This window comes from Pinus tabuliformis, chromosome 4_1 (assembly GCF_031772625.1).
Source record: "Pinus tabuliformis cultivar Carrire ecotype Pingquan chromosome 4_1, CPIR1, whole genome shotgun sequence".
In the NCBI taxonomy this organism is placed as follows: Eukaryota; Viridiplantae; Streptophyta; class Pinopsida; order Pinales; family Pinaceae; genus Pinus; species Pinus tabuliformis.
Genome location: NC_142303.1, coordinates 991,024,815 through 991,038,301, shown reverse-complemented (window position 1 = coordinate 991,038,301; position 13,487 = coordinate 991,024,815).

Below are 13,487 nucleotides of genomic sequence, written 5' to 3'. Positions count from 1 at the left end.
TTTAAAAATCTTGGCACTTGAGAGTGCATCATTACATTCTGATTAGCAATGGGACACTTCTAGAAACCTTTTAAATGTTCATCTATACTTTATCGATCGATTTGAAAAATATCTCAAAATCCCACTTCTCAGAAATATTTCTGATTTCGCTAGTGTTCGGCAGGCTTCAATATTTAAAAATGTATCATTCAATCCAAGCCTGATGTTTTTTTTTCCTTTGAACTTCTTTCAAACATTCACTGAACTACATGCTTATTTTTATGATGCTCTAGACAAAATTTTGGAAGAATTTCGAGGAATTGTTCTTGTAAATAAATTTATTTTGTCAAATTTGTTAACTGTATATAACATGCATAATTCTTCTTTTAATAATTTAGTTGCAGTTTTACTCATGTTGATCGACATATACATACATGCACGAGTTAGAATAAGAGAATGGTTACATTAGAAGTACGACTATACCTAGCCATGTTTCCTTTCATTCAGTTAGAATTAGGGATTATTCAGTTAGATTTAGATTCATTTTTTGTTTGCATTTATTTCATTATTGCAAATTTTTAATAAGCAGGTAATGAATCCAAGTTTTTCTTGACATCCCTTTTCATTTTCTAGCAAAGTGGCTTACAACATATCAATGTTCTTATATAGTCTTATTATATACACTTGTAATGTGCTTGATTGCATTGCTTTCGCAAAACTTCATCACATTGTTAAACATGATTTTGTAATAAAATCATATATGAAGAAATTCCAAGGAATTGTTATGGCTTGGCAATTTTTAATTCACAAGTATTTCCAAAGGTTCATTTTCACCACTCTTGCCCTCCGATGTAAATTTGAGAGTGGATGCAATTTGAAAGTTCATTACTTAGCATTTTAAAGAGAATAAGTAGATGATGTTGAACATATGTGAATTTTGAGAAATGCATGGGAGAAATTGAATATTCATGGGGTAAACTTACAATCAATATTCTTCCAGGTAGACATTAACAGGTTCATCTTTATTTGTTGTTAGTTTTCTCTTTTTCATAGTTTATTTCTTATTTCTGTTTTGTTTCTTTTGCAGGTCTTCATTGACTTGATTTTGAAGACTTGAGATAAGGAAGCAACCAACCCTCTCTAACCTACAACATGTCTGGGGAAGTATTTGTTATTTCAACAGAATTTGGGTATTCTTTAATTTTGCTTCTATTCATATTTTCTTTCCTTTGCACATTTAGCAATATGAGTCAATAATCATATGTCTCTCATCAATGCAACTGAAATGAAATGCTTAGACTCTTTATTGCTTAGATTTGCTACAAACAGAGGAAAATATGCACAAAACTCTTGCAATGAATAATCTTATCCATGATTTTACCAAAGAAATATGCATGTTATGAATCTCAAATTTTTCGGTTGAGTCAAAAAAACTTTTCCATTGTGCTTATTCATTTTACATCTATTTCAATCACATTTCTTCTTCTGAATTGGTTCAAGGCCTCTATCTGATAATTATCGAATCCCGATTTTCAGTTGTTCACTTTCCGATATCGGATTTTTGGGTTTATGTTATATCAAAACCATTTGAAAACACTTTGTAAGGCATTTCCCTAAGACCCACAAGTACTATTCTATTTTATCTACTCAAAATCCTTGATCTCAAAATCTCGTAGAAGTCATGATCAACTATTATCGTATCTGAGTTCTGATATTATATTTTTAGCCAATATTAATTCCGAGCTTCCTTTCATTCGGACTCATTTAAAAAGCTTTACAAAAAATATTTATATTGGAATTTCCGATATTAGAAGTGAAAATCAATTAAATCTCCGAAAATAAATTCGGTTGAACACATTTAAATAACAAAAACTTTATTTATCAAAATTTTATTTATCAAAAAATTGTTCCCATTTCAAAAGTCTTCTTTATTGGAGCTCTTATTTATCGCTTTGATTCTCTCAAAAACCTCGAAACTTCAAATATTGAGTCGAGTTTTCTCGTAGGCCTTTGATCATTTCATTTTGATTTTTCACTATGCTCACATAAAGTCCTATTTGATTATCTTTGTATATATATGCTTACTTTCATGTTATCATGGTGGCCAAAAGTTTGGATGTATTCTAATTATAATTTCGTCAAATCCATGTATTCATTCATTGGGATGACTTTGTGACTTTGGGGATATACATTCTTCATGGTATGTGCACATGGGATTCTTTTTACTCATCGACAATCTTCTTGGCTAATGAGAAATTTCATCACATGTGGTTTACATTTTTGTGTTTATCTTACTATTGGATGCCCATTTCATTATCTCAATCACCATTGAGTGTGCATCTTCATTTGTTTTTCAAGGCAATATTGAGCGACCACTATGGTAATACAACAATTTGTAAGGAATTTGAAACAGGAATAGATAATGGATCATGGCTAAATCATGCATGATTTCTCTTATATATCACTCCATATTTAGAATGCAAAATTTCAAGACTTCTCCATCTACACATGCATTACATTGTTTTGGACTTTGTCTTGATTCTCGACAATTTATGACAATCACAGAGTGAATATAAAATTTGAAATATTAAGAGAACAATCACTGCCGCAAAAGCACATCATTATTCTCATTTCTAATGGATTTTGTCCATTTCTGATTCCTTGAACATGACATTGTTTTCTTCTAGTATTGTTTGTTTTAATTTTGATTGAATAGATTATGATTTTGGCCCAATGAAAATTACATTGAAAGCAACTTTTTTATGTTTTTAATTCTAATCCAAAGAAGAAGTTATCTTTTGTTGGATAAAATAATATCTCTAAAGTAAGATCAAACGAAATTTTCCAATGGTAAGTTTCATATGCCCACTTTCATTTATTTATGATTTCAATTTTGTTTTTAGTTTTTCCTAATATAAAACTATATTTTGCAAGTCTTCATGAGTTATTTTCACACCCCTACCAGGTCGGATTGGGAACTCATTCTCTTTATCATTTGCTTTCGGGTTTTGGGATGACATTAATGATTGTTCATCAAATCAACTAAACTGGGGAGATTTTTTTTGAACCTTTAAGCATTCCTTTTATCAAAAAATGGTTAAGATGCTTTTATGCAGGTTTTGCTTTAAAACGAGAAAAATTGCATAAGGAAGAGACTTCTCATTTGGCTTATTATCTCTCATCACTACTATTCCCGCTTTAATTTCAAAAGACTAATTGCTTACAAATCCTCGAGATAAAATTTACTAGATTCTCAACAAAAGATGAATGTTCACATGATTATATTATTTTACTTCTTTGTTGAGACATTTATATAAACAATTTTGTTGGGGTTTATTTTTTAAATTTGAGATTTTTCTTTCAGCTTTTCTTTTCATCATTTTTACATTTTTGGAGTTTGCTAATTTCTTTTTTTTTACTTCAATTTGGAGTTCTTTTCCTTTTCCTTTTGGTTTTGGTTTGATTTTGGTGACTCCACTAAGATTTATGTGGAAGGGCTTTTCCTCACCCAACAGTGGTTGGCATACATGGGAAATCTTTACTCTAGTTATTTTAGTGAATACTAATTATCATTGAAGATACATCTTTATGGAACAATAAAATCCTCTTGCTTTAAAAAAATTAAAAAACATTGAGGAACAAACATCCTTTATAAGTGATATAGTTCACTTTTTCAAAGGAAAGAACTAACCCGAGTTTAACTCAATGGATCCCTCTCACCCCTCTACTTTATAAAAAAACCTATGATTGATAGTCACGGGGAAAGATTTTTGGAGTTAACATTATGAAAGTATTATATTCATTAACATAAGTCTCTATTATCATCCCATCTCTTTCACTCACACACATCATAAACTAAAAGCTCGCAAATGTGCTTATCAAAAGGGTGATTAAAAGAGGAAACATAGGAAATACAAGTAAACTCGTCGGGGCTATGGACGCTCACTGGCAGCGGGGCTAGACTTATATGGCATAAAAGACAACTTCGCCCAGGTACTGTTCAGGCTCGCTGGCAGCGAAGCGATATCAAAGACCATTCATAACAATGGATATATACTTTATCAAAAAACTCTTATCTTTACTTTTTATTTCTCATACAAGGTAGTTTAAAATATATTTTTCTCAAATTTTGGATTCACGTTTTTTACTGAAGTCTGCTTTAAGTACTTATCTTTTCGAACTCATATTGTTTGATCTATTTATGTGGGACCCATGGAAATGTTTTATTGTTTGACGATTCAATGGGCTCCATTATTTTTAATTTTTAAGTAGATTGAAATTAATTATCAACGCCCCTATTTTTTACTTATTTATTTCAAATAATGGGACCCTTTCCATAAATTTTTAGCTACAATTTTGCCATTTTTTTCGTTTTCGTCGAATTTCCATTTTGATTGCTTTATTAAGTTCAATTTTTCGCTAACTTTCCATCGGTACTTGTTTCATCTCATTTGGTACCACGGTTTGTAAATGGTGTTTATCTGAAGTTCGATAATTTTTACCGCTAGGGATAAAAAAGTACAAAATGTATATTATTTTAATTTTTATAAATAAATTAATAATTCATTGTAAATATTAATTCCTAGTTAATTTTTAGTAATTATCTTATTTTTCACCGAGTTGCTCAACCAAATTGCACAACAATTAAAATTATGTGTTTTCTAGATCTCAGTGATTGATGCCAATTCCCAATTAAAAAAAAAAATTACGAGACTCAAGATCTCAAAATTGCAAAGTGGTTGTAATTCATTTTTTCAGATTTTTAATTACCAAGTGGTTGTAGTTTATAATGGATGAGTTTCACTCTAAGTAGATCCCACTTCACCTCACCTCTTTTCTTCAAAAAAAAAAACCTATCTAAAAGTCTCGATCTAAAAATCCCCACACAAAAAATCCCGATAAAAAATTTCTGATATTTAAAAAAAATTCTGATTTTCAAAAAGTTCCAATATCGAATATCGAACATCGATAATTTTGTTTGATTCATATTTTAAAAACTTGCGATAACAAATCCCCAAATAAAAAAGGGGTCATCTAACGAGGCAGAGGAATTGCCCAGACGGCCAAAAATGGCCGAAATCCGGGTAATTTTTTTTTTAAATCTTGTAGAGGCAGTGTTTGAATCGTGTTTTTGATGGTGAAAATGGATTCAACACCATCAAAAACGTCTAAGACACCTAAAATTTTGAAGTTTAACAACTATAACTTAGATTTACAAAAATCATTGCCAGATTTTCTCTAAATATGACTAGAATTTCCATAACTTTCCGGGCAACTCCTCTGCCTCCTTAGACCATGCGAATAAAAAATCCCGATAAAATATTTCCAATATTTTTAAAAATTCTGATATTTAAAAAAAATTCCATTTTCTAAAAATTCCAATATCGAATATCGATAATTTTGTCTGCTTCATATTTTAAAAACTTGCGATATCAAATAACCTTTGATATTCGATATCATGCGACGGTTATTTAAAAATTTACTTCTTGTTTTCGAATCTACAGACTAACCTATATATGCAAATCGGGGAACCCACCGAATTCACTACCAAGGGGGAGGAACTAGGCAAAGGGGTGGGATCTACCTATACTAACCGAGTGGATGGAAGGAGTAGTTCGAGAGAAAACAAAATAGGGTGGGAATGAAATAAGGCAGGCCGTTCCACTCACTATGAGCTTGGTTTTTTTGTACTCATCCAGACGCGCGCAACACCCACACTTTTCCTATTCCGCATCCGGCCACATACTCGAGGAAACCTCTAGGGATTACTTGACGAACCGGGCCACTCACTTGATTGATGAGCCAGCGAATGGAGAGGGAGTGGGCGGAAAGTCAGGCCAGCTCGGCTTTATTGGGAACATCGAACGCCCTAATAATAGTGAATTCTAATAGTTGGTCTAATGGAAAAGGTGGAGAGTAAACCACAAGCTTCACTCGGCTATAGCTATCGATCGACGAGGTCCGAACATTTCTTTCTATAGAAAGGCTTCCGAAACTGCTCTCTCTAGTTCTCACCAAAGAAATATGCATTCAATCGCGAGCGGCTCCCCTCTCTCTATCTTCCACCCGGCCAGGAAGAGGAGAGGATGATCCAAAGTTGATTATGAGGGTCTCCAGGTTGGAAGTAGAGGGCAAGGTCCCGAAGGGAGAGGGAGATGTTTGCTAACGTGTCACATAGCTCCTACTTACCCGGATCTTATTCCTCAGGAGCTACTCCTTCCACCAACCCGTTATTCCAAGAAGACGTGCCTGCTCTGCATGAGCCCAGTTGCTTTGTCTATTCCATTCACTCGCCCAGTCGTTTCAAAACTTCAGATAATTCGTTAGGTCAATAGTTCGGGGACATTTCTAGCTTTCAATACATTACGCCACCTTCCTTATTCTTCACATTACGTACTTCTTATTCTTCCTTCGTAATAGTCATAGAAGTCCTGTTCTTCACACTATATGGATGGGCGCCCTTTCTCCTTATTATTTCCTTGGCAGAGCTCTGCGTCGGCAACTAAGGGTCTATAATAATCTCAGAAAATAGTAGAGAATATAACGGTTGACCTTTCCCTTGATCCTTCATCAGCAGGACCAACCCAGCCCTTACCCGAATATCTTCACTTTCGGTCCTAAAGATCTGAACAAATCGGGTCAGGGAAGGCCTTAGGGTTGGTCATAGTTCAGCAAGGGTAGGGTAGAGTATAGCCGCTTTTCTCAAGTAGGACCCTGACTGAGCATAGGGAAAGAAAGTGTAACTCTGCTTCATCCAAGAACCCTTCCATCCACCTAAGTAAGGTAGGGTCTTGATCCGATAGGCCAGAGTTGGCTATCTAGTAAGGGGGAAAGCCAGTTCTTGCCTGTGGCTACTACGGCAAGGATTACGGCAAGGGTAAGGTCAGGTCCTAGTTATACCAATCTGAAGGGGTAGGTGGTAGTAGGAGTTGAGATAGTCTTACCTGCCCGAATAGAGCTAGCTCAGGTAAGGTAGGTAGGTAGGTAGGTCAAGGTTGGGTAGAAGGTAAAGTCCCCCTATCTAGTGAAGGAAGCTCCATAAAGGAAGGTAGGTAAGGTCCTGCCTGCTTGTGTATATTCAGGCAGGGCCCTCCATCTCTCCAAATACACGAAATAAATAAGGTTTGAAGGTCTTGTCTGCCAGGGCAAGGAGAACTCCTTCGAAGAATGAACAGGCCAACTCTTCATTCGGCAGAGATTGACCAGTATATAGAGATAAATAGATCGTATCGCAGGCTACCCTTATCCCTCATGAATATCGTCTATAAGATAGTATCTAGATGGATGTAGCGAAATCTTACAAAGCATCACCTTGGTTTACTTATTTAGTGGCCCCTATAAATAAGTCACCCCCAAAAGCTTCCAATTCCTCTCTTGTTAGTCGAGCGATGGCGGCCTTATTAGTCGAGCGCGTGATTGGGTGGGAATAGAGGAGAACGTATTACCCTAGAATACTGACCTGGGACTGGTGTATGAGTTCAGCTTTGTTTATAAGTCCTATCCAAATGGGTGGGTGGGCACTTTTACCATTCGTATTCACTTTTGAAGCCTACACGATCAATCGAAGGAAGTTTGAAAGCTACCCACAATATTGCATTGCCCTCATTGAGGAAAGGAACTACAGCCAGACCCCTTATCTTGGAAGGGCGATAAAGGAAAGTGCCCTTAAGAAGCAGGGTCACACTCCTTCAGTTGCCATACATACAGTCTTTGTTGCCCACCTTACTTTTACCTATGCTAATTCACTTGAACCACACTCAGTTGCCGGGATCAACCTCAATCTAGACGAGTAATTGGTCTCACCTCAGCCAAGGAGACCTATTAACCCTTGTTCACGATCTCCCTGTCTCCTTATACCTCCCCCACACGCAACGCCTTCTCCATATTAAAAAGTTCTTCCATTTATTCGATCCATTCATGGACCTAAAGCCACTTGCATTATTCGACCCATTCATGGATTTAAAAGCCATTTGAGATTTTTAACATGAATTTTTTTTATTATATAATATATCAAAATTATAACAATTTAATTATAATTATAATTTTATTTTATTATAGGTCCAATTAATTTTTAATTCTAACACTTTAATTATAATTATAATTTTATTTTATTATAGGTCCAATTAATTTTTAATTCATTTAAATTTTTAATTAAAATTTATTTTAGTCGTATAAAATTAGTTTGTAATTAATTTAGTATCTTAAATTAATATTAATTAAGTAATAACTATTAATGTAGTTTAAGATTAGTTTTTTTAATTAAAATTACTTATTTTTGGTCCAGGTAATTATTTTTCTAGAATTCTGATAAATATTACATTTCAACTTTGGAAGCTTATAATTTGAGTTTTATTTGGCTAAATTAGTTCCAGGACGGCTCATTAGATAGTTAAAATCATGAAGAATATTTCTGAAGTGGTTGCATGCCCAATTCGGTCATTAAACAAGTCTAAAATTTAACAAAAAATCAAGCTCCAAATTTGTAACTAAAATTAATTTTTTGAGTTTAATTTTTTGCATTTTCATTTGCTCATAGTCTATGTTGATCGCAGATCCATTCGTTTATGTTTTATTTGACCAATAAAATTTTCACAAGCATCAATGGAAAGCTCAGATTTCCTTTTTTATTTTTATTTTTTATGTTTGTTTTCCAAATTTGATATTTTTTATTTTAATTGAATTTTGATTGGTTTTGGCAAGAGAACACTTGAAGAGATGAGAAAGAGAAGATTTGAATCAATAGAATTGGTCTAGCAAGAGAAGAAAAAGAACTTTGACCAATGGAAATTGTTGGAGCTGATTTATTCTTGAAACAACTCTCATATTTCGAATTCAATTTTGTAATTATAAATAGTGGTTTGTAGAATGCATAAAGAGGTTTCTCTCTTCTGCAACTTTGTAATTATTATAACACTATTGTAATAGGGGTTTGGAGTTATAGGGGAGAGGGAGAGTGAAATCTCAGATCTAAGGAATATTGGGATTTATCTTTTGCAAATCTAAACTGTGTATGGGAGACAAAGCTTGCATTATTGCAGCTCTTTGTTTTAACAACAGAGTTTATGCTTTGGAGGAGATTGTAGGAGATTGGATTCAAAGAACAGAGCAGGAGAACAGGTTCAAATTAATTTGTATTAGAAATACTATTATTTTTAATATGAATTTCATTTTTGATGGCAGAATTATGTTAATTGGATTTATATTATGCACTATTGTCGATATAAATTCATGTCTTACAAAATTAGCTATCTAATATGTTTGTCTCATAAATCTGTTGTCAATGGTGTCTTTTTGCTCTAATATATTAAGATCAGATTCCTGAGTAACTATTTACTCAGAAATCTGATATCTAATTTTGATTTAATTTCCATTAGCATTATGTGAATTACTTCCTAATGTTTTTGGTTTATTATTCGTGGTTAATAGATCTCTAAACAACATGTTTGGTAATCATAATATTAGTTAATTGAACTACTTCATTAGCTACATATTCATATTAAGTCGGACATAATTAAAATCTCAATAATTTAATTATTTTGCTCTTGGTTGAGTTAGATCTACATCTTCCTAATCGACATAGGCTTATGATTTTTTTCCTTTTACTTGCATTATAGAATTAGTTTGCATTTAGATTTAATCATTACATTTCTAAAAGTTCTCTGATCAAAGAGGCAAACTTTAATTGTGGCTTGGTTAAGTCTTTTAGATCAACTTAAGGATCACTTTCTTACCTTAGCTCAACAAGAAGGTTGATCTGATAGTTCTTCTCTATTGGTCAGGAAAAGGCATACTTTAAGTCAACAAAGATAGAGAGAAGGTAACTAGACCTAGTTTAACCAATTGGAATCACCATTCCAAATGGAAAAGGAGCTGCTTTAAGTTCCCGACCAAGTGGCCTCCCTTATAATTTTGAGGCAGACATTTCGAGCCTACAACAAGACCTAGACATCAACACAAAATGTCAGCCAAATGTCCTCCCAATGAATGCTTCACTCGCAAAGCCTCAACAAATCTCTTCCATTTCCTTATCATCAATACAATCAACAATGTCTACCAAACCAAGCAAGTTCCTCAGACACTCAAACTTCTTACTAGGAAGAGCCTTTGTTAGTATGTCTGCTACATGTTCATCTATCGAGACATACTCCAACTTCACGATCCCATTCTACACCAAATTCCTAATAAAGTGGAACTTATTGTTGATATGTTTCGTTCTAGCATGAAACATGAGATCTCCAAACATCTTGATACAACGTTGATTGTCACAATTAATCACAATATGACCCAGGGACTTCTCGAACAAATGTCAGAAGCTTCCTTAACCAAACAACTTCCTCTCCTACTTCACATGCAGCCACATATTCTGCCTCGACACTACTTAACACAACGTGATCTTACTTTCTACTTATCCATGAGATCATAGTGGCTCCCAGAGTAAAACATCCTCTGGTAGTGCTCCTTCCATTGGTCTCACTGCCACCCCAATCAGAGTCTGTGAAGCCAATGAGCTTGACTTCCTTACTATCATACTTTAGGCATTGATATATAGTGCCACGAAGATACCTCAATATATGTTTGGCAACGAACCAGTGATCATGACAGGACTCCAACTGAAACTGACTAAGAATGCTTACTGTAAAACATATATTTGGCCTAGTATTTACCAGATACATTAGGGAACCCACCAACTGTTGATAAGGGTAGGATCCACGAGACTAGAGTTAGAGTCTCTCAACTTCTTGAGATTGGTGATCATAGAAGTAGTCATTGGTTTGGAATCCATCATCCTGAATTTCTGCAACAACTTGATGATGTACTTTCCTTGCCCCGAGTATATATCTTCCCAAGTCTCTGCCATACTTCTAGACCCAGGGAATAGTGCATCAATCCTAGGTCCATTTCAAAATCAGCTGCCAACATCTTCATGCATTCTTGAATTCTTTGCCCCACACATGTGATGAATAAATCATCCACATATAGTAGAATAATGACAGGTTCATCTTTCACGACCTTGATGTGGAAATTCGAATCAACAAAACTCTTTACGAACCCAATGCTAAGTAGATATGCATCCATCCTTACATATCATGCCCTAGGTGCTTGCTTCAAACCATATAGCGCCTTCTTAAGTCTGCAAACATGAGAGTCCCTGATATTAACTTCAAAGCCTCTGGGTTATTCGAGGTACGCTTCCTCATCAATGGTCCCATTTAGAAATACGGTCTTCACATCCATTTGATGGATATTCCACCCCATTGTAGCAGAGAATGAAACCAACGATCTAATGGTAGTGTACCTTGTTGTGGGTGCAAAGGTTTCTTCATAATCAATGCCTTCCTTTTGAGAGAAACCTCCTGCAACGAATCTTACTTTGTGTGTGCCTATACTTCCATCAACAACATGTTTGATTTTATAGATCCATTTAGATGTGACAAACGATTTATCACTAGGTCTAGGAACGATTTCCCAAACCCCATTCTTCATGATGGATTGATATTCTCCTTATATTGCTTTCTTCCAAACCTCTTGATGTGTAGCTTCCTTGAATGTAGATGGTTTGACTTCAATCAATTTCGTCATATATGCAACATAACCAGAATATCTCTTTGGTCTCTTTCTTTCCCTGAAGGTTCCTTTCACAACTTCATGTCCTTCAACATCTTCTAATGTAGCTTTCAACCAATTTGGGCTTTTCCTTGTGGTTGGGATGACCACCGACTGAATAGGCTCACTTGGTCCTTCTTCTTCGAGATTTGTAGTAGAGTTTTCATGAACTTCTTCTTCTTCAAATATGGGAACTTCTTCATCATCAGAATCGATAGGAATATCTTTTGTTTTCTTGTATGCTTGATTTTCATCAAATATAACATCCCTGCTTACTTCAATATATCTTCCTTCCTTGATGTAGATTCTATATGCTTTTGAAGAGATACTATATCCAACAAATATTCCCTTGATACTTGTAGAATCCAACTTCTTTCGCTTGTCTTTTGAAACATGGATGTATACTGGATTTCCGAAGATTCACAGGTGATCCATGTTGGAAAATCAAAGCAATTATATTAGGGTTTGATTCTCCTTTCTTGATAATTACTAGTGAGTGTGTTGGCTTCTTTTACTTCTTTATTATCTTATCTTTCATCAAGCAATTACCATATTACGTGTGTATGAAGATCACAAAACAAGAGATAAAATATGTAAGCACTATGCCAGGGCAAAACCCCCCTCCAGGGGAAAACCCAGTCAAGAAAATTCTTCCTTTCAATAGTATTATTTGAGACTCTTCACCCTAGACAAAGACCAAACCTTCCCTCCACACCAAGTCAACCTCCCAGATCTTCGACCTCCTTTCCAGCTACTTCAATTAGGCATCAACTTTCAGCCTCAGACAACTTTCGGCATCAGTGAAACTTGGAAGACTTCAATCTCCCAAACTAGGGCACGAAATAGAGAGAGAGGCACCAAAAGTTCAATTTTCTTCTTCTCCTTAGACTTCCCCAAACTCACACTTCCTTCAGCTTCCTTAGACCCACTTCGTCCTACTTCGCACTTCTCCAGCTTCTCTTGAGATATCGAACTTGCTTGAGATGAAATGCTCCAAATGACTTCGACTTGCTTCTATTTATAGGCTCCAAGTGAGGTTGAATTAGTGTCCTTAGGCCAACTTGATTCTTGCCAACTTGGTGTTGAGTATATATAAATTATTTTTAACTCAATAGTTAGCATTTTTACATGATTCAAAAGACTAAGAAAGGTTTCTTTGAATATACAATGACTCTGTAAACTCAATATTAATCCTAGGAGTCCACAATGGGGACTTTGACTAATAAAATGATGATCCAAGCATGAAACCCATGCTTTAATAAGTCATTGTTACCCTCATAGATGACAGACTCCAATAGAGACATTCCAATCCCTCTAATTCTGAAATCCTGAAAAGTGTTAAGTCTATTGGATTTTGAGTGGGATCTAGAATTATACTTTCTCTATATGAAATCCAATGAGGTGGGAACCACAGTCAAAAATCGTGCGCCAATTAATGGTAATGTTAAAAATTTAAGTAAAATGATCAAGATGAAAAATAAAACATTACCATTAATTTCATAGCATTAGTAGGGCCTAGACAAATCCACTTCCCAACGCTTGTAGTCCCTTCTAACACTGCTTAATTGCCCTTAGATCATTCCAAAAACATTGAGAGTTCCAAACCTGTTACTGAATTGTGAGAGAATGAAGCAATAAATCTATTTTGAGATGCCTTTTCACTGGGCACATGTCCAGATTTCAAGACACCATTAGGGCTCATGTCTGGCACGAGTCAAACATGTGTTCGACACGTGAAATATGTGACACGAGGGGGCAGGACATGCCATGTTACATAGTTCTTCATATTCTTCAGAAATCATGGCGGAGCTTTTTGGAGGTTTAATTGGTGAAGTCAATTTCAAATCTTTCTTTAGAACCACACGAAAGAGATACTAGATCCTGAGGACAAGGGAGTGTTAGGT